Below are 23,144 nucleotides of genomic sequence, written 5' to 3' on the forward strand. Positions count from 1 at the left end.
TACATAAGGACCCTTAAAACATACTTTGCAATACACAATAGTGAAACTAAATGTAAAGATTTATTATTCAGCTGAGGGTGGATGAATCTATATAGAAAAGTTCCCTGGTCTGTGTACATTGACTGAAAATGCTTGCAGTGAAAAGCAAATCTAAAAGATATCACATTGTGAGGCTTACTCCCACTGCAGTCCGGCCAACATTTATATGAGCCAGTGCTGAAACACCAAAAACTACAGAGAAAGAATGTCTCATGCTCTGTAATGTCTGTGCAGCCCTGATCACTTCCTTCAGCACCGATTTTGGAGGTCTCTGTAGTCCCAAGCAGCAGTTCTAGTTCGGTCTTCCCCACGCTTCCTATTCCTTCATTCTAGATGGAAATGACTGGCTATTCATAACATCCTAGAAGGCTTTGGCAGATGCTAGAACAGCTCCTTCCCACATACAGCCCTGTTCCAAACACTCTCCAATAAAAATTGACTTTCCCTGTGCTTTTTATAGCACACTTCACAAGGGTTTGTGTAAAGAAAAAGGAAATAGCTATGACTATAAATCACGGAGGTCCCTGAAACCAATCCTCTTTTCTTCCAACTGGTTTCCAAGGACAAAGGCATGTAGCATGCTGTTCCCAATAACAGCGAGTTAAATGCCTTCCTCCATCATGCCACACTCCCGGGTCTCAATGTAAGAGCAACCTGTCTCTTAGAGACACTTGATGAATACAAATTCAGGACACAGTCCATTTCTCTTGAAGTCACTGTTAACATAGGGACTGCACATTCCCTGTTGGCATTTCAGTATTTTTCAGAGTGCTTGCAAATGCTACAGCAGCAGCAATGCCATCTCAATGCCGAGAGATCAAGGAAGTGTTCTCAGAGCCGGAGGAGGAATAAAAGTCATCTCCTTCACATAGATTCAGTGGCTGGCAGACACAATACCAAGCTTTCTCCAAGCACTAACCCTCAGTATAAACAATGCAAAACACATTTTCACACTGTCTTCCATTACACAAGCGGGTTTGAAGCAGATTTCCTGTAGCAGGAAGAAGATGCAGGCACATTAATCTTGCTGGAATTACTTACTTTGAGAAGTCTTCAGTACAATCTCATCCCTGCTCTCCATGTCAGATGATAACTTACATAGAGAGCATCGCGCGTCAAGTTTCATCTCTCCTAATTCCACACATGGCTAAAATTTCTATTTACACTTCTGACAATCTACCATCAGTTTCATGCCACATATTGTGTTTTCCGTTTTAATTCTGTCTCTGTAGCCGCATGGCAGTCCCCTCCTCATCCCTAGTCTCACAGCAAATACAAACTGCAGATATTTACCATACTGCCTGCAGAGACCACGTGCTCTGAGGGCAATTCAGGGCATTGGGTCCACACAAGGGCCAGTGTACCATCTGAAAGAGATACAATATGTTGTAGAGATAAGGAGATATGAAAGCAGTGCATTGAGTGTATGGAGATTTTAGCTTACAGGTCAGGGTGCCGGCACCACAGCCATGACCATGCACGGCTTCCTGCCCCAGGTGGCCGCAGTGAGCAATGCAAGACACAGGGCTACCAGGGGAGATAAGTCCCTCATTCCAGATGTGGAATGTGGAATGTGCTAGAAATGATCTCTCCTTCACACACTCTACTGCTCTTCTTCCCATCTGCAGCTGCACAAAGCTCAGCCTGGGATGCACAGTGGAGCCATGGCAGTGTGCTAAGCTCTGCACCACCCTGCAGACCTCTGGCTTGGTACAAGGGAATGCCAGGTTTGAAATGAGTGAGCAGGCATTCCCAGCAAAAATTTCCAAGCTCAAGCTTACAGCATCCAGGCGAATGGCAGAGCTCCAGCAATCTAAGAGCACGTAGCCTTTCACATGCTGACAATAAGAGCAGATGAAGTTTGCCATTCAGTTTTTTTTTCCTAGGTGAGTCTTTACTGATACATCCTCTGGTGGTTGGTAGGTTGATGGTTGGATTAGATGATCTTAGTGGTCTTTTCCAACCTTAATGGTTCTATGATTCTGTTATCCATCTCTTCACAGACTCCCACACATCTTTGCTACGATTTCATTCATTTTGAGTTTGTCAGCACTGTGTTTTTTCTTAGTTTGAACCCATTGTCCTCATCATCTCAGGTACTGTGACTCTGGGACTCTGGCACTGGCTTAATTCCCGTCCAGTTCTTCTAAACACACAAGCTCTTGTGGCTTCTGTGGAAAGGAAAATGACCTACAGCTGCTTCCTTGGAGGCATTCTTGCTTTATGTAGGCTGGGAAAAGTTTCTGAGACAAGTGTTCATTTCTTCAGTACTAAGTCAAACTAAGCAAAATGCTTCTGCCAGAAGCTGTCTCCTTATTTCAGAAAAGAGAGTTTTGACATTGAGAATGAAACTCCATGAACAAAGCACGTTGTTGGAAGCCTCATCTGGGCGATCTCACAGTAAAGCTTCATTTAAAAAGAGAATTTAAATATGACCAAATTGTTCTCGGTTCTGTACTTTACCACTGCCATTAAAATCAATGGGAATTATGCATATATACCTGAGGAAAAATGTGACTGGTAGTTCTTAGAAATAAGAAAGAGAATTAAAAATGGATTTTCTATTAAAAATATCAGAGGAATCAGCTAGCTGTGTGCTACATAAAGTAAAAGAGCTGATGTAGCCTTAAGAATCGGGGTTATCACAAGAATTCTGCCAAGGCATTTATCTATAGTGGTAGATACTGCTATTTTGACTTGCATACTATTAGAGACATATAACCTGCTTTATTCCCTTGTCCCAGTTAGATTAGTCAAGTACTTAAGAACTTTATCTTTTAATTAATTGTATCAGCTAAGTGTGTATTTAAAAACTGAATTTCTGCATAGAAATCCCCAACATATTCATCATTTCTCATAGACCCCTCTTCTCTGCAGTCTGCCAAGCACTGAGTCATAGCTCCATTTTATTCTATTATTTCTACTGCTGCTACAAGAAGATTATATTTGTTGTTTAATTGTGAGGGGGACCGGCCATTCATGGGAGGAGAGTAGCTTGCACAGAAACTGGGTGACTTATGGGGGAAGGCTGAAGAAGTTTGTCCAGTTAAAAGTCAACACAGCACTGTAAATGAAAGCCATAATTGAAGGTTATCCCTTTTGGCAATCAACTTAAAAAGATAAATTATAAAGGAAGGAAACAGCTGTTGGTTTCACATTCACTGTGCCAACCTGTGAACTTTTTATCTACCAAAACTTTGCTAATCTTGAAGAAACAGAAGCAGCATGTGACCGTTGTTGGAGGTTTGGACTGTAAAACAAAACTCAAAGCAAGGCTGTCTAACTGCAGATCGTCTTACTTGACCATTTTGGATGGAGCAACACCAGCTGTGAAACATGGGGATAATTCCAGTCAAGTGACTTCCCAATCTGATCCATGCCAGTGTTGGTTTGTAGCAGCTGTGCTGCCTGGCATGCGTTCCACAAACACCTAATCCTGAACTTACCCCTAGTTAGCATGAGGCAATCCCTCCTTCCTGAGGACTTTCGCAGAAAAAAACAAAGGGTCACAGGTAAAGCTTGTTCACTCGAGTTCCTCCAAATATTGCAAATGTAAAGCCTGATTTCAAAAGCTCCATGGATGGACAAGAGAAATCACAATGACTTTACCTTGAGATGAGTAGAGTTTGCCTTGATGAAATCATAGAGTTTCAGGTTATATATCACAGACATTAAACATCAATTCATCCTAAAGTGGTTTCTGACTGCAGGAATCAAGTGCCCTCAGGTAATGGCCCAAAGCAACAAAGTCATTCTGCAGGGCTGTGCAAGCAAGTGGCGTGTCTTGTAGGGCATGAAGGGTTGTACTAACGGTGCACTTGGTCCATCATGAAGCACAGCAGGAGGACTGCAGTGAAAAATAAGTAAACTCTCTCTGGAAATTTAAGTGTAGTGACATAAGAGTGCAGAATTGGGGCTGTGAGTGGTCTGCACAAGTGAGCATTTGCATTTGGGAGGGTGTTTCATACACCTGCATGTCTGCAGCTTCTTGGTGGGAATGCCCTGTGATCACATAGGTCTAATGTATTAGAAGTCATACTGCTATGGTTGGTTTCTGAAAGCACCAAGTCAGAATTGGGGTTGGGTCAACCAAAAAACAGGCATCTGGTCATAGAGTAAAGATCTTGCAGCCAGCAGCCTGCAGTTACATCTTTAAGCCAAGTGACTGACTCACACTGAATGTGTGAGCATGAGCAATGCTGTTGGCTTCTTGCTACCTAAATCAGCTAAGCTGGAAGATTGAGTCATGCCTGGACCTCCCAGAACCCAGATACGACGTCTGAAGTGACCTTTCTAGAATAAATAAGTACAAGTTTGCTTGCTGCCTTCAGACCCAGCATATAAGCATTAGACTGTGCAAGAGAGCTCACAGCAAAGAGGCTGTGGATGGGGCAGAAGATGACATAAATCCCTCCTTCTTCGGCACACTGGAGAGCTTCTTATGGAAATGAATGAGACCTATTCTCTCTTGTGCTGTGGGAATGCTGCTTTCCAGGGGGCTTGCTCTCCGTTTGCCTAAATATCACTGAGGGTTGTTTTATCTGTCCTAAATGTTAACAGAAGCGGAAGAAATTTCTAGTTGCTGCTGTAACATATTACAAACCTCTGACTATCTGTCCTATAATGATTCAGCTGTAGAGGTGGAACAGAGTTTTGACAACTAGCCTGTGAGTGCCTCAAGGTCCTACAGATCTCAGGATATGGGCTCTGCTGTATGACATGCAGATAAGAGGGCATTCAAAGATCCGGGGCTACCATGCACTTCTCTGAGAATTATAACTGTCTTTCAGCATCCTGACGATCTTTAAAATAGAGAGGGGAGTTGTAGCTGGTTCATCTAAAGCAACAGAGAAATTAATTTCTGCTGCAAAACCCAGTGAGCACCAGGTCAAAGGCAACCTGAAAAGGGATCCTGTGCTGCCCATGGGGAATGCAGTAATGTGATTATGCTGTTTTTTTCCCTCTGGGAAAGCGGTAGAATATGGTCTAACACAAAAAAATCCATTCCCAAATTGCTGATGTGTACATGCTGCAATGGTCTTCTGCATGGAGCCATTTCCTTCTCTTCCCTGTTACTTAGACCCATGCCACTGGCCATACTGTTCTGGTAGGTGACATGCTTTGTTTCCTACATAAGAATGGTCTCCCGTCACTTCCTAGACATCTCCCCCTGAGTATGTAATGTAAATCAATGTTGTTCTCCCACTGAATCCTTTAAATATCACAGCAATTACATTCATTTTTTTAGATTATGAGAGCCTGGTGCAAATTCACATGAGCCATGTCACTGACATAAAGTCAATTAAAATCAAGTAACACAAAAAACACATCTAGTTTTGGGTGTTCGTGACAATAAAAAAGCCACATTATGCTTCCTATTACTATTACTAAATTAGCAATACAACTACTAAACAGCAATCCTTGACATTAGCATGTCAGGAAGTAATCTGAACCACAAAACTGAGACAGTGGTTTAAAGGTGAATTTCAAGCCATCAGGTCTGTAGATAAATAGACTCCATCTTCTCTTCAGCTTATTAGAAACCAGAATCTCAAACACTAGTATTGAGCCTCATGGTCCTTTCCACAGTTTCAACATCTCCTCACCAACTCGACCAAAAATCATCACAGAAAAAGGCACCTGTGGTTTTGGTTTGGAAGAAAGATGGTGTTCAGAATATGCAGAAGGCTTTAAGCTGTGATCTACCAGTTCAGTAACACGGAGAAAACCTTCAACATCTTAGTGACCCGAAGCAGCTAGCTTAGTCTGTTTCTTGTGAATTTAACTTGATTTGCTCACTCTGAGCTTTTTTCTTCTTCTGTAATGCCTATGAATCACTGTGCTGTCCAGAATGAATATCAAATGAATTCTTCCTTGGCTTAGAGATAACAGAGCCCCTTGCTTAGTCAGGAAAATGATTCAAGAAAATCAATGTCTTTGCTTTGGTTAGGAAATAAATTTTAAAAAATGACACAGTAAGAGCTAAACTGTTAGGATGCCAGCAAAGGGTGGGGGTTTGGGTCGTGGCCCTTTCATACCAAGAGTCTGTCTGACAGCAATTAGATAGACATTCTTCTCAGCAACATCAAATCTCAGGAAAAATCCCGTAGTCATTATTTTATCACCAAAATAGTATGTTCAAACACATTTAGAAGATCCTTTAGGTCAATAATTGAGTCCTATGCATCCTTGCCTTGAGCACTCTAATACAGGGCTGTAGCTGGGTCTGGCCTAGATCTGCAGGCCAGAAGATCTTGAGAGAAAAGTGCCATTAACTTCCAAAATACTCAACAACATCAGCCAGCAGTAGCAAAGCCTGGCGGGTTGTCTCTGGTTCCTGCCCTCTCCTTGGGATTCAGCTGTGTTAGGAAGTCATTCTGCTTCCTCGGTGAGGTTAGTACATATTGATGTACTCACGGGAGGTTTTATTCATTCTCTGTGAGTTTAAGATGTGAGTCAGAATCATCCTGTACTGTAGAAAACTTGGAGGGAAACACTGAACATACATGTGAATACCAAAGTACTGAAGCAGAAAACAGTTGCAGCACTGGAGAGGAGACTACACCCATAATCCCAGCAATTCTTGATGCATGGAATTGCATTTTCTGGTGCTGTTTGAAATCTCTGAGTTGGCACATAATACAGGAAACCATAACTGCCTTCTCTCCTTACCAAAATACGCAGTCACAGGTGCTCAGCTGCATGATCAGACCTTTATTGTGCATAAATATTGTGCATATTGGGCACATTGCTGTCCCTGCAGGTGTTTAAGGAAAGGGTAGTTGTAGTACATAGGGACATGGTTTAGTAGGCAACACTGTTGGTAGGTGGACTGTTGGACTAGATGATTTCAGAGGTCTTTTCCAACCTTAATGATTCTATAAATAATACTTAAAAGCAGTTGACTGTATGGTTATGTACAGTATATATCGTATGTTTTGTATAATATTGTAAAGTTATGTATAGTATAGTTTGATTTTTAGATGGTCCTGTGTGGAGCCAGTAGTTGGACACAGTGATCTTAATGTGTCCCTTCCAACTCAGGATATTCTACGATTCTGTGATTCTATGAATCTGTGAACAACCTGGGATAATGTGCTCCACACCTCTGATGGAGGAGTCCAAACAGACTGCTCAACCTCAAGCAGGGCAGAGGCAGGACACATCCCTATACAATTGCTGGCCTTGCACTGCCCAAAATAAGCCATTCAGAAGTAGCTTTTTTCCTCTCATTGTTTTGCATGAACTGAAGGCACTGATTGTCACCGTCCAATGCTCCATGCAGATGCTCTGGCTTTAACACTGGCAGCAAAGATTCCATCGGGTTGCCCTGCCAGGCGCTGTAGTCCTTATTTGGAGGACTCCCTTCAGAAGATATGACTATCCTTGCTGTAATTTGCTTTATTGAGACCAAGTGTGGCATTGCCTTTTGCAATGAGATCGCTAGAACTGCAACTGAATCACTTACATTCTCTAACATAAGTTACTGAGCAACCATGGCTTGGTAAAATGTTCAGTCACAATACATGCGGGCAGCCTGGATTAGACAGGTAGATTGAAAGGCTTTGTCAACCACTCACCCTTAGAAATGATGTTTTCATACAAAATTAATCCAGTTTTGGAAGCAATTGATTTGCTACATATGAAGGAAAACCTTCTTCTAACAGAACATTTGTTCATTGTGAGCATCAATGAAGATTTTATTGAAAAAAAAAAACACTTCACTACCACTTCACTACCAGAGCAGCAAACACTTGACTGGGAGATGTCTTCTGAGATCATGTAGACATCTTCTACTGGAAAACACACAGGAAAGGGGAAGAGAAAAGAACTGCTTCGTTTCCCTGATCATAACTCCCAAAAAGTGCCATCTCAGTGAAGCCACATTTGGGATTAATTGAGGATTGATTGATGAAAAAAGCTAGTTGGCTTGTAGTCACCAATCCACCTCAGACAGAAGAGAATCTCCAGTGGGGAAAAAGAAGCTTATTAAACAGATGCTATGGAATACAGCAATATGGGACAGAAAGGAGAACAATATTAAGAATTACTTCTGTTTCAGATACCCCATACAGTTTTCAATAAAGTCAACAGGAATTGCACACGCAGTTTCAGGAGCAGACACAGCCCACCAACAGAGCATTAAAGCATAAGCTATGGGAAAAATTGAAAGGTTTGGACAACACAGTAGCTAAATTATCACAGGCTTTTTATAAACAGTAAGATTCACAAAATTTATGTGTGCAAAAATGCATGTTTCAAATAGGATAAGAATTTTGCACCATTTCCTATGTAGAGAGGGGTGGCAAACACAACCAAGTTGGTGTCAGCCTGAGGAAATAGTTTGGCACTTCCTACCATGGCACAGCAGAAGTGAACATGTAGATAAATAAATCTTGCTGAGATTTCTGCACCTCAGACAGGGAGGATTTGTTCTTCAAGTAGTGGAATTAGATTGCTTTATGGGCTTTTCTTCCCCAGAGAAGGTGAAGAATGAAGGGCACTTCCAAATTTAAGCCCCCAGTGACCATGCAGACTGTTTTGTGTTAGGTAGTGGTCATGTACGGTGGAAAACTCCGTGGTGCTTTGCAAGCCAGCAGATAAGCTGCATAAAGAGGCCCTTTCTCTTACCACTGAAACACAGCACTCTTTTATTTCAGCTGGGGAAGAGTGCAAGCAACATTTCACTACCACCTCAGGCAAGAAATGAAGCATGCTTCTGTAACCCCGACAGATCCTGGCATGAAGCAGAGCTGCTGGCAATCCCCATGTCAGTGCACAGCAGGTGAGAAGCGTGCTCCTCACCCCACGGCACGCAATGCCACCAGCTGGCTTCTTGTCAAAGGCTGCCACAACAAGGTCATGTAAGATCACCGCTTAGGGTGACAAGCTAAAACCATGCAAATAGGCATGCATACAGATGGCGTCAGCTCAGTTGATGCATGGCAGTGATGTTCCACATCAGCTACTTGCCTCATGGCTAGCCTGCCCCCAGGTACCTGTAGAGGAGCACGGTGAGGAGGGACATGCACTGTTCTATCCCTAATCTCTGCCTCAGATAACCACTCAGGTTCTGTCGGTGAGGAACAGCTGCTGAAGTTCCCATCCCAAGTTGAAATGGATGGAGGTGAGCAGTCCTGCCTCCCAGCCATGCCTCTGAGGCAGCAATCTATGGCAGAGGCAATGCGCTCCAGCAAGCATCTTTCATTACTGCTGCACAAAGCTCATATTCAGGTTCCTGCTTAATTAACTCTTTGAAGAGCAACATTTCAGCTCTGTGGTGAAACTGGCATGGTGAAAGGTCTGAAAAGGGCAGAGTGAGATGACTCTTTCTCCTGCACAATCACAAAGGGTCTGGAGCACGAGTTTCACAGGGAGTGGCTGAGGGAACTGGGATTGTTTACTATGGAGAAGAGGAGGCTGAGGGGAGATGTTATTGCTCTCTACAATGATCTGAAAGAAGCTTGTGGTAAGGTGGGGATAAGTCCCTTCTCTCAAGTAACAGCAATAGTATGAGAAGGAATGGCCTTAAGTTGTGCCAGGTTCAGCTTGGGTATTAGGAAAAATTTCTTCTCAGAATGAGCGGTGAGGCATTGGAATAAGATGCCCAGGGAGGTGGTGAAATCACTGCCCCTGGAGGTGTTCAAGAACCGTGTAGATGTCATGCTGAGGGACATGGTTAGTGGACATGGTGGGGATGAGTTGACAGTTGGATGAAATGATCTTAGTGATCTTTTCCAGTCTTTGTGGTTCTATTATTCTATGAAATCTGGAAGAACCCTAAGCTTTCTACACTGTGAAGTATTTTCATGAGTCATTCAGTGCTCCCTTTCAGGGGCTCTCACCTATTTATGCAACAAAAAGCAAACAGAACTTCTCGTTATTGGTTTAATGATGTCATTGCACAGCTAATTTGCTGCAAATCTTTGCAGACTTTAAATTTGCAGTCCAAGTTCATACAAGGTTTGTAATTTATACTGCTGAGAGGCAGCACCGATTCACACCAGTCATCTCAGTGTGTCCTAAATGGAGGACTCCAGACATGTAACAGAAAAAATCCCATTAATAAAGGAAACTTCCATTGCTATGGGATTTCTTGCCTCTGGTATAAAAAGCTTCTTCATTGGAAGGCTCACGCAACACTGGAGCAAGTACCCAGAGACACTGTGGCATCTCCAGCCGTGAAAGTTTCCAAGACTGAGCTGTGCAAAACTGTGGCTGATGTGACCCAACATGTGTGATATCCCCGCTTCAAGCAGGAGGTCAGGCTAAAACTTTTTGCAATCTACATTTCTACAATACTATGACATCTTGCAGCCTTGGTATATTTCTGATGCAAAGAATTTTCCACACTAAAAAATGAGAGAATAAACAGATTTGCATGGGCTGAATGTATAGTTGATTTTTAAACCATCCTTAGATGAAAACTATGAGCATTTGAGAGGCACGCATTAATGGACTTGTGCAGATGTATACAATACTGAGGGCCTTTTAGAAGACCCTGGCTGCAACCACATGCCACGATGCCAACTCCCCTACTACAGAGGAGAATGTCAGAGAGGGACAGTTGACCTTTAAGACCGCAGCACAATTGTGTAAAATTTCCCTTCACAGTGAGGAGCTAGTCAAATGTCACCATTCACTGTAGAACGGGTCAGAGCACAGGGCGAAGCTGCTGCCTTTTTTGCACTACAGCTCTGAAACAAGACATTCGTGTTTTTCATCTCTTGTTCAGGAAAGCAGCTTTAGCATTAAGTTTCCCTCTGCAAAGCAAATGGAACTGGACATTTCATGTGCTTTCAGATCTCTGTAAAGCAGAAAACATCTTATGAAGACTGCCCATGACCAAGGTGGCTGCCAATGCTGAGTCACAAGTTATTCCACATGATGATGGGCATTGTCATCCGAAGTCGTTTTCAGATACCGCAAAATTATTTCCTTGCAGTGGAGTAACAGTTGTTGAGTGTTGTAGGCTCTTTCATGTTCCAGCTGCCTCTTTTACCTTCCAATTGAAAAGCATCCTCTGTTCATCCAGGTTATCACAGAATCACAGAATTGTAGGGGTTGGAAGGGACCTCTAGAGATCATCGAGACCAACCCCCCTGCCAAAGCAGGTTCCCTACACCACATCGCACAGGTAGGCGTCCAGGCGAGACTTGAATATCTCCAGAGAAGGAGACTCCACAACCTCCCTGGGCAGCCTGTTCCAGTGCTCCGTCACCCTCACTGTGAAGAAGTTCTTATGCACATTCGTGCGAAACTTCCTATGCTGCAGCTTATGTCCGTTTCCCCTCGTCCTGTCTCCATGTACCACTGAAAAGAGACTGGCCTCACCGCTATGGCTGCCACACCTCAGATATTTATAAACCTGGATCAGGTCCCCTCTCAGTCGTCTTTTCTCAAGGCTAAACAGACCCAGTTCACTTAGCCTTTCTTCATAGGGGAGATGCTCCAGGCCCTTCACCATCTTTGTGGCCCTCTGCTGGACTCTTTCCAAGAGATCCCTGTCTTTTTTGTACTGGGGAGCCCAGAACTGGACACAGATGAAGCCTTACCAGGGCAGAGTAGAGGGGGAGGATCACCTCCCTCCACCTGCTGGACATGCTCTTTTTAATGCACCCCAAAATGCCATTGGCCTTTTTGGCCAGGAGGGCACACTGCTGGCTCATGGCCAACCTGTCGTCCACCAGGACGCCCAGGTCCCTCTCTGCAGAGCTCCTCTCCAGCAGCTCATCCCCCAGCCTGTATTGGTGCATGCAATTATTTCTCCCTAGGTGGAAGACCCTACACTTGCTTGTGTTGAACCTCATCCGATTTCTTACTGCCCAGCTCTCCAGCCTGTCCAGGTCTCGCTGAATGGCAGCACAGCCTTCAGGCGTGTCAGCCAATCCTCTCAACTTCATATCATCAGCAAACTTGCTGAGGGTGGCCACTATCCCCTCATCAAGGTCATTGATGAAGATGTTGAACAACACCAGACCCAGCACAGACCCCTGGGGTCCACTGGTTACAGGTCTCCAGCCAGACTCTGCACCACCAACGACGACCCTCTGCGCTCTGCCAGTCAGCCAGTTCTCAACCCACCTCACTGTCCACTCGTCTATCCCACACTTCCTCAGCTTTGTTATAAGGATGTCATGGGAGACAGTATCAAATGCCTTTCTAAAATCAAGGTAGACTACATCTACCGCTCTTCCCCCATCCACCCAGCATGTGACAGCATCATAGAAGGCCACCAGGTTGGTGGAGCACGACCTCTCCTTGGTGAACTTATGCTGACTACTCCTGATAACCTCCTTTTCTCCCAGTTGTCTGGAGATGGTATCCAGCACAAGCTGTTCCATCACCTTTCCAGGGACGGAGGTGTGGCTGACAGGCCTATAATTACTCGGATCTTCCTTCTTGCCCTTTTTGGCTATCCTCCAGTCTTCAGGGACTTCCCCTGTTATCCAAGACCTCTCAAAAATGATGGAGAGCGGTTCGGCAATGATCTCCGCCAGCTCCCTCAGCACACGTGGATGCACCCCATCAGGTCCCATGGACTTGTGGACCTTGGTACTGCCTAGGCGCTCACGCACGTCCTCTTTCCTGACTAAAGGGAAGTCTCCCTTTAGTCCCAGACCCTCTCCCTAACCTCCACGGTGTGGGAAACCTGAGGGAGAGCCTTTTCACTGAAGACGGAAGTAAAGAAGGCATTCAGTATCTCTGTCTTCTCAGCATCCCCCGTTACCAGAATCCCCCCCTCACTTAGTAAGGGGCCCACATTCTCTCTAGTTTTCCTTTTGCTGTTAACATACTTGAAGAAGCCTTTTTTATTATCCTTTATCACTTTAGCCAGATTCAATTCCAGACGGGCTTTAGCCTTCCTCGTTGCATCCCTGCAGGCCCTGACTACATTCCTATATTCTTCCCAAGTGGTCAGACCCTTTCTCCACATTTCATGGACCTTCTTCTTTCCTTTGAGCTTGCACATGAGCTCCTTGCTCATCCACACAGGTCTCCTGCCACCTTTTCCCGATTTCTTGCTCACAGGGACGCACCGATCCTGAGCTTGGAAGAAGAGCTGTTTAAATGCTGTTTAAATGTTATGAATCAAGCTTCACATTCATCTCCCTACACTGCTCTGAACCAGTGTGACTAATGCTTGCCCTTTAAGCATCCGGTGACACTCTTAACAAACTTGTCTGCTACAGACCAAATTTACTTTAGGAAAGGCAAGCCTGAATTGCCCTCGCAACATAAAGCACTTTACTCATCTGATTCCCTTCTCATTCTAAAAATTATAACACTGAATTGTTCTGATGGTTCCCAAGATATGTGTATGTACGCACACACGTGTGTAGGGATCAGACAGAATCATAGAAACATTAAGGTTGGAAAAGACCTCTAAAATCATCTAGTCCAACTGTCCATCTATCAGTTATACTGCCTGCTAACATCAACACATTTCTTCAACACCTTCAGGAACAGTGACTCCACCACCTCCTTGGGCAGCCTGTGCCAATGCCTCACCCCTCTTTCTGAGAAGTTTTTTCCTAATACTCAACCTGAACCTCCCCTGGTGCAACTTAATGCCATTTCCTCTCGTCCTAACACTGCTACCTGGAAGAGACCAATCTCCAGCTCACCACAGCCTCCTTTCAAGTCATTTCAGAGTATGATAAGGTCTCCCCTGAGCCTCCTCTTCTCCAGACTGAACACTTCCAAGTTCCTCAGTTGCTCACCATAGGACTTGTGCTGCAGACCTTCACAGCTTTGTTGCCCTTTTCTGGGAGGACAGAAGCAGAGAAGTTAAAATAAAACACATGGACAGTGGGTTCAAAGAGTATTTGGTTTACTTTTCTATATGGAATTCTCTACAATGAAGAGGCACAGCATTTCAGAACCTGGCTTTAAGGCAGCTTTGCCATTCACAAAGTCTGGCTTGAATAGAGGAGTCTCAGCAGATGTTATGAACCAACAGCTTCAGAGTGGGTGGCAAAATTAGACAGAATCAATCTTTCCATCCCTCGGAGCAGACACAGCAGCAGGTGTGGGTGGGGATTGAAGGTGCATCACAAGGGAACATAAACAGCCTATTAAAAAAAATCTTTTGAGGGATAATTGTTGCCAACATTGACATAATGCTCATGCTGTCTGCAAAACTGTTGTCCCAGAAAACCCATCTTGAAGCCTAGAAAAGAATAAGCATTGAAAATATAGTAAACCTTTCCTTTAAATTTCCTTCTATCTATCTGGAATCAGCTTGGTTATGAATTAAGCACTATGGCAATAGCCAAGCCCCACTAAAACTTTCTAAAAATGAAAAAAAAAACCACCTCCAATTATTTTGCCACTTCTTGAAAATATCTTGATCTTAAAGACATCTTGATCTTAAAATATCTTCTCAATACCCTGAGAATCATCCCTCTGCTCCTCAAGGAACATCACTGTGGAAGTGGCTCTGCTGATCTCAACTCAGAGGTTGGTAACAATAGCATCCTGTATTTTGATGCTAACAGGTATCACAGTAGAGAAACGTGAACTCATTAACTTCTGTTACACCGAGAGCATGAGCTCTTATATTTTGTAAGTGTTAGTGAATGTGGCAAAAAAACTGTGCATCTTCAAACCATCCTTTTTGTCAGATAGGTTATTATTCAGTTCCTGCAAAGCCAAGAGCAAATTTTGCTAACGTGATCAGATTACAAGGAGTCTCAAATTGTTCTGTGATGTAGGAGCTCATCCTTAGGTGTATGAGTGAGCAGCAGATCTACTGACCTGTCTGGAGTAAAGTGATCTTTTTCTTTTATTAAAGAAGGTCTTTTATGTACACTGGAATAGACAAATAAGATGTATGAAATCTCTCTTGCACGTTCCCCTGTGTGTTCTTACAATATCTTCAGTGTGAGCATTTTATAGTGCTCAGAAGTGTGTTAACTGAGCCACAAAAGACCTAGAAAGTAGCTGTAATTTTTTGTGCTGTAATTTTTTGAGCGACAGCCTGAAAAATGCATGTTAAGTACTGTTATGGGAAGAAAGCGAAAATCTCTTTTCTCATTGCTTGGAGTGTAAGCTCATGCCTGGTCAAAGGGACATCCCCTCTTAGAGACTTAGACAGTACATTACCTCTTTAATGGCTCTCATAAATCTTCTGGACACAGTCTTGTTACCTGGGTAATGAGTAACTGACATCATTATCTGAACTTATATGTAAAGCATTTGATACTGTCCCACACAAAATCCTTGTCTCTGAAAGGGAGAAAGGTGTGTGTGATGGATGGGCTACTTGATGGACAAGGATCTGGCTGTACGGTAGAATTCAAAGAGTTGTGATCAAGGGCTTACTGTCCAGGTGGAGATCAATGATAATTTTTATTCCTCAGGGGTTTGTATTGGGACTTATACTATTTAACAACTTTGTTGGCGACAATAGCAGTGAGACTGAGAGCATTCTCAGCAAGTTTGTAGATGACACCAAACTGCGTGGTATGGTCGACGTGTTGGAGAGAAGGGGTGCCATCCAGAGAGACCTGGACAGGCTTGAGAAGTGTGCTTTTGTAAGCCTCATGAAGTTCAACAAGGCCAAGTGCAAGGTCCTGCACCTGGGTCAGGTCAATCCCAAAGATGAATACAGACAGAGATGACTGTCTTGAGAAGAGCCCTGCAGAGAAGTGGTATTTGGAAACAGTGGCAGATAAAAAGCTCAACACAAGTCCATTGTGCACTTGCAGTCCAGAAAAACCCAGAAAGCCAACCATTTCGTGGGCTGCATAAAAAAAAGCATGGCTGGTAGGGAGAGGGAGGTGATCCTGCCCATCTGCTCTGTGCTGGTGAGACAGCATTTAGATCTGGGGCCCCAGCACAAGGATATGGACCTCTTGGAGCAGGTCCAGAAGAGGACCACGAAAATGATAAAAGGGCTGGAGCACCTCTCCTGTGAATTGAGGCTGAGAAAGTTGGGATTGTACAGTCTGGAGAAGAGGAGGTTCTGGGGAGACCTTACAACAGCATTTCAGTACCTAAAGGCAGCCTACAGGAAGGATGGGGAGGGACTCTTTACCAGGGAGTGCAGTGGTATGATAAAGGGTAACAGTTTTAAGCTAAAAAAGGATAAGTTTAGATTAGATACTAGGAAGAAACTGTTGCTCCAAGCATGGTGAGTTACTGGGATAAACTGCCCAGAGATGTCGTGGATGCCCCATCCATGGAAGAATTCAAGTCCAGGCTGGATGGGGCCTTGGACAGCCTGACCTGCTGGAAAGTGTTCCTGTCCATGGCAGGGGTTGGAATTGGATGGGCTTTAATGTCCCTTCCAACCCAAACCATTCTGTGGTTCAGTGGTTCTATGATTCTATGATTCTATGATTCTGTGGTTCAATTCAAGATCCTCCTAAGGGTTAAAGGTATTTTCCTTGTCCAGCTAGAGCCCTTGCTCCTGTTTTGTGAGTTGTGAGCTAAAGTACAAAGAAACTTCGGTCAAAAGTCATAGAGGAAGTTAGAGGGAAGGGGAACTGAGCACAAGTAAATGAGCCCAGCATCTGGATCACGAGGCACAGCCCAAATGAATCTGCAAAGCTCATAGCAAAACAAGAAGAGATAACAAATATTTATGTAACAAGTATTTGGAATGCAAATGGTATGCATTTGGTAATGCAGTGCAAAACTTCCCTGTGATAATACCAGGAATAAAGTGGCTGGTTTGCTTAAAGGTGTACAAAAAACACTTCCACAATACAACACATATTGTGATTTTATCTGATGTGCATTCCTCCATCTCCCGAGGTGCCCTCTTCCCATCGTATCTGTCTGTCACTGTATAGCTTGCAGGCCAAATAAAAGCTCAGCCTCTCATTGCAGCTGTGTTCAAGGAAAATGTTTGGATTTGGTCATTGGGTTTTCTTGTTTTTCAAAATGATGTTGTGAATGTTATTGGAAAGATGAGTCAGGGAAATGAGTTTTGTAGTTCTGGAAGCAAGGGCTATTGCTTGTTTTTTTAAAATACAGTAACCCCAAGGAGCCTCAGGGCAGCCTCTGAACTAGGTTTTGGCTCTACATTCTAACATTATCCTAGAAAAAGACAAATATCCTGAGTCATCTGGTGTCTGTGTTTAATAGACCTTTCTCTCGCCTCAAGTAAACGGGCTTCGTTTGATCAAAAGTGGGTGAATCATAAATATCTGGCTCTAAACTTTATTATTTCATAGTAAAAGAGCAAATAAGAAGCAGTACATCTGAATGCACAGCAATGCTAATTTTGTGTGGTGTACTTTGCTATTTTCAATTTCCACAATAATAGCCATGTGACAGAGCAAAACTTCCTTTCCTTCAAAACAGCCCTCTGGATTAAAAAAAAAAAAAAAAAGGAACCAGTTTAATATCAAATGGGAGAAATTACTTCTTAAATGGGTATTAGTTTTAAACTGCATGCTCTCAGGCTATTAGAAAAGTGTTTTTCTTGGATTTGAGCTACCACAGTCTATGCAATTATGCTAAAATGGAAATGCCTAGATTTTGAAACCTTAATAATAGGGTAGCTACTGAGATTTTTCAACATCTGCACAGTGTAACCTTCAAATTTGTGTTGCTTTTACACACATAAGCCCCAAATCCTATGCCTCTGTTGCAAAACCACTCATGCAACTGCAGAGTCCCTGGTACAAAACAGATGTTGATATAGTGGAATGAGGCCCATGGAGCACCATCAAAGTGCTTGGGGATGGAGCACCAGTTGTGCTCTGGAGGTGTGTAGATGTCCCTTTTAATGTAAGTTATTCCATCTTGTCCCTCTTTGTAGACAGTGCAATGCCACCCTGGTAATGCTTTTGGCTTTGTCCCACTTTCATAAATGAGGACTTGTAGCTGTGAGATGCCAGGCAGTGCGACTTGACTTTGCCATGTTGCTAGATATGCTTTGACACAATGTGCTTCTGTACACTGAGAACTGAAACCTGGGCCTTGTGTTACTAGGCAGGGTCTTCTAAAAGGCCCTGAAGAAACTTGCAAGTGTCAGGAACTCACATGCTAGGACAGACCATCCGTAGCCATCACCTCCCCTTCCCACTGCAGAGCTTCATCTAGCACCACTGTCCTCTAAGTACAGGTAGATTGGTTTCCCCAGTCCCCAATTCTCCCAGAGTTCCTCTAGTACTGTCAGATATTTTCTATCAAAATAGCTCAGAAGGAAGCTTACTAGAGCATAGAAAAATCATCTCCCTTAATTTTGTTTTACTTTTCTCTTTTACTCTTCTTCACTTAGTTTTGCTTATTTTTTTCTGCAACTTTCTTTTTTCTTTTCCCATTTTTCTTTTCAAACCTCAGTAAATTTGTTTACTCCTTGATCTCTGGGAACAACCCTCTTTAATTTTTGTTTTCTGACTAGATTCTTCTGCTGCTGCTCTTTCTGATTCTAGCCTCTTTCCTCATTAGTTTAATTTCTACTCATTCTTTCTTCTCTTTTCCCTTTTTGAAAATGAACAATTGTCCCTTAAGTCCCTTTTCATTTTCTCCCTCTCCTCCATTCTCTCACCTGTCTTCTTTCTCCTTCTGTGATCTAATCCTTTTTTCTTTCACACAGCTTCCCATTCACTCCATATTCCAGGGTCCATCTCCACCACAATTTCCTGGTTGTCTTTCCCCTTCAGATTTTTCTCGGTATTAACTGTATGACTAAACAATTGGCCAAGGGTTTGAAACTTTTTCCTCTTTCCTCCTCTAGGGAAAAGTGCACAGGGAAAAACCCATCCCTTGCCCCATCTGTTGGTGCTGGCTATGCGACATTATTCTTTTGCTCCTCAAATATTTCCACATAGGGAGTGAAGTAGCTAAGACATCCCAGAGATCCCTCCTCCTCAGGAAATTCTGCTGTGTCTCCATTCCAACTCTTTCTACCTACACTGGTCTTGCCAGATGACTTAATGAGATGGTACCCCCATCTGTCTTCTGTTCACTGCAGGGAAGTTGAACCAGAAGACAGCTAAGGGTCCCTTCCAACTCAAACAATTCTATGATTCTTTCAGGAGCTGCTGCTCACCATGTCCCCTGTGGGCACCTTCAAATAACAGCCTGCTTCTAATTTTGAACAGCACATTCTGATGACCCTTCCAAAGACTCCTGAGCAAACCACACAGTCTCCACTCCCTAAAATACAGTAACAGCATCTTGAGGTGTGTTCTCTCCAGACAAAGAAGGAAAACACACAGCTCTCTTTTTCCCTTCAGGACAAGCCAAACATGACAAACTTCTGTGTGCTGCGCGCTGTGCTCTGAGGGAGTGTCTCAAGCTGTCCTCTCCATATAAATCACATCTCAAGTGTGTTTTGTAGCCAGTCACTTAAGTATATTTCCAGAAAAGTGCCTCAGACCATGAAAGAAAAGACACCAGAAAACTGAAGCACATTTAAAAGCTGGGCTTTGTTTCCCATCCAAGGTTAATTTTTGGATTCTCTGAAACTACAGATGGATGACAAGAAACATGGAATATTGAAAGAGTGTAATAGTCTTGTGTAAACCTCTCACACCCACACACTCTCCCTTTTCTGAATCTAGGTGAGTCATACAAGTCAATTTCAGGGAAAAATGACTTTGAAAAAGAACCCCTCAGTGCCAAGCTCCTGGGGACAGACGGAAGGTGCTGCCTTGATCTCACCCTGCTAGGACAACCAAACAGCCCTGGCTGATACGGATGTACAATGAGGGAAAGCAAGCCTCACACAGCAGCCAGTTCCTCTTACTCAGATATGTTTGTTTTAACACAGCAGGCAGGGCTTCAGCAGCTTCTGCAGGATTAAAGGGTGGCTCATGTGTAAGGGTTCAGTGGAGTGCAGAGGCCATCTGCTGCACGCCTCTTCATACCAGTTGTCTTATTTTTTCTGTGCCCACCCTGGCAAGATCCATAAGCAAGTTCCCTTATGGCAAACACAAACATATATGTCACTGAATGACTTTGTTAAAAATTGTTTTCATCCAAAAGGAACAAGACATCGGTTTGTACCTGATGACCCACTTAGTTTTAGCAACTACCCAATGGTTCTACATTAAAATCCCAGGGATAATAAATAGCTCAGAGAATCATATAATTGTAGAATCATGAAGATTGGAAAAGACCTCTAAGATCACCTAGTCCAACTGTCAGCCCATCCCCACCATGAACACCAACCATGCCCCTCAGTGCCAAATCTATGTGGTTTTTGAACAACTCCAGGGACAGTGACTCCATCATCTCCCTGAGCAGCCTCATTTCCACACAATGAAGGTATGAGCACAGAAAATTCTGGTACTTAGATCACCAAACTGATCCTGAAAACAACAGGTATGGAGCCAGAAACAGGGCAGATTCACTAGCAACAATTTCCAATAAGAAGGGCAAGACCCCTGTAGGTACAACCACTCAGCTTTGGGTGCTCAGCTTTTGGGACTCCAGCTTCTGTGTTCCCTTGGTCCATGCGCACATAGACAGCTAGGCAGATCTAAGGCAGGGATTATGAACACCATGAGCAGCCCAGACATGCCTTCAGGTTTATCCAAACCACTTGGCAAGCTCTCCTCCTCTGAGCTGAAAATTCTTGTAAATCCTGATGTGTGACCTCTGATCTTTTTGAAAATATCAGGATATGTCCAGGTAATAGCTAACAGTAATCAATTACAAAGACCAACATTTAATTATGTTGTGAGAGATTCAGGGAAACTAACAGTAAGAGCAGTATATTCATTGAAGTATCTTCAAAGTCTGTTTTCTCTAGCAACCACAATGAACTTTGCTGGGTAGAAAAGACAGACTTTTTTTCTTTTGCAGGAAAACATAGCTTTCAATTAAGAGAGTATCACTGTCATACAAATTTTGACATGAAAAAGACAAATTGCTTTCCACATTCATTTCTTCACTGAATTTTCTCTACATGAGTTGGGTAAACTGGAATTGTGGAACTGAGCATCTTTTTTCGGTGTGATACAAAGTGCTGAGAGCATTCCGTCAGGAAGACGGATGGGATGGGATGGGATGGGATGGGATGGGATGGGATGGGATGGGATGGGATGGGATGGGATGGGATGGGATGGGATGGAATGGGATGGGATGGGATGGGATGAGATGGGACAGGATGGGATAAGATAGGGTAGAATGGGACAGGATGAGATGAGATAGGATGGGATGGGATGGGATGGGATGGGATGGGATGGGATGGAATAGTTCAGGATGGGATGAGATAGGTTGGGACAGGGCGGGATAGGATGGAACATGACAGGATGGGGCAGAATGAAATGGGATGGGATGGGATGGAATGGGATGGGATGGAATGGAACAAGATGGAATGAGACAGAATGGGATGAGACAAGACGAGAAGGGATGGGACAGGATGGGATGAGACAAGATGAATGTGTGTCTTGCTGCACTTCGCCCACTGGGCTGAAATACCAATTCCAGTGAATTCAGTATCAGATAATTTGGTGGCAGTGAGATGTCAGCTCTGATTTCCCACTCTAAGCTTGATGATTCCTTATCAACAAATCTATCAGTATTTACTGGCCAGCAGGTCTCACAAGCAAATTCAAAAGAACAAATCCATTATTGTGGCACCATTCCTGTCTTGGCAATTTTCAGAATCTGACCTAGCTGCCTAAATTACACAACCAGCTTTCCAAGGATATCTCAGCAGTCAATGGAAAGGAGAAAGACATTCATGAGTACAATTCAGAGTAAGAAACTAGTAATGGGGCCTGTTCTCCTCCATTAATTCTATAGGAAGACAAAGTTATTGTCCAAATGTCCATACTTCACAGAATCACAGAGTCACATAATGGTTGAGGTAGGAAGTGTTTGATCTCTTGTTGGCTCCAGCCCCTGTGCCAACAAGAACAGGAGTGTGCCAGTGCTCCATCACCTGTGCAGCACAGAAGTGCTCCTGATGTCCAGAGGGAATCTCGTGTGCTCCAGTTTGTGCCCATGGTCTCTGGTCCTGGCACCAGGCACCACTGACAAAGCCTGGCTGTGGCTTCTTGGCACATCCCCATCAGGGATTTATGGACATTGATGTCCCCCTGAGCTTCCTCCTCTCCAGCTGAGCAGCCCCAGCTCTCTCAGTCTCTCCTCATAGGAGAAGCACTCCAGTCTCCTCATTACCTCTGTAGCCCTCTGTTGGGCTCTTCCCAGTATGTCCATGCCTCTCTTGTACTAGAGGCCTTGGAATTGGAACCAGCACGCCAGGTGTGGCCTCACCAGTGCTGAGTAGAGAGGAAGGATCATCTCCCTCGACCTGCTGGCAGTGCTTTGCCTAATGAAGCCCGGGATACCTTCTTAGTAGCCAGCGCATGCTGCTGGCTCATGTTCAACTTGGTGTCCATCGCTGTCCACTTACATTCTGTAACTCTCTTCTCTCTGCTTCCAGTTTCTTATCTGGAAAAGAAGCCTCAGCAACACCAGTACAATCCATCTGCTCTGACCACTGGGAATAAAAAATAATTTTTGAAGAGGTAAGACTATTTCGTAGATAAAGCCAAAACTGCTATCAGTATTGATGCTTCTGTTCACATTTTGAGCAGCTTTCCTTCAGACTAGCAAAGCACAATGTCTGAAAAATCCCCAGACCTTTCTCTTTACAGTAATACAGGAAAGTCACTGGGGAGTCTTGACCATGTTCTATACAATCCATGTGGTGCAGCTGAGCATAGATCGCACTCCTGCATTGCTCTTGTCTTTATCTCCCATTTATGCCCAGACGGGACTGCTTTAATTAAATTTTAGAACCAGGAAAAGACAAATTAGAAAAATCAGAGTTTATAGTAAAATTGTGCATGCATTAGCCAGTGGACAATTGTATTTAATTAACCAGTGGCTAAATCTTAGGAACACCATCTTGCCTGTTAATTACTATATTTTAGCTAAATAATTCTGTCAAGTGTATTTATCACTAAGAGAGCCAGGACTGTAAAATCAATATGTGGGAAGATTATGAATGGAAGCTTAGCTTGAAAAGGTGTAGAAAAAGCATCAAATTTTGATTTTTTGTTTTCTGCTGGGAGAAATTTTCCTCTATAAAAGCTATGAAAGAGAAAGAAAAATATCACTGTCCTGTTTTACAAATTCCAGGGAAGCAACACTACTATTTTACCTATGATTGTTTCTGTCAGAGA

This window comes from Meleagris gallopavo, chromosome 1 (genome assembly GCF_905368555.1).
Source record: "Meleagris gallopavo chromosome 1, MGAL_WU_HG_1.1, whole genome shotgun sequence".
Lineage (NCBI taxonomy): Eukaryota > Metazoa > Chordata > Aves > Galliformes > Phasianidae > Meleagris > Meleagris gallopavo.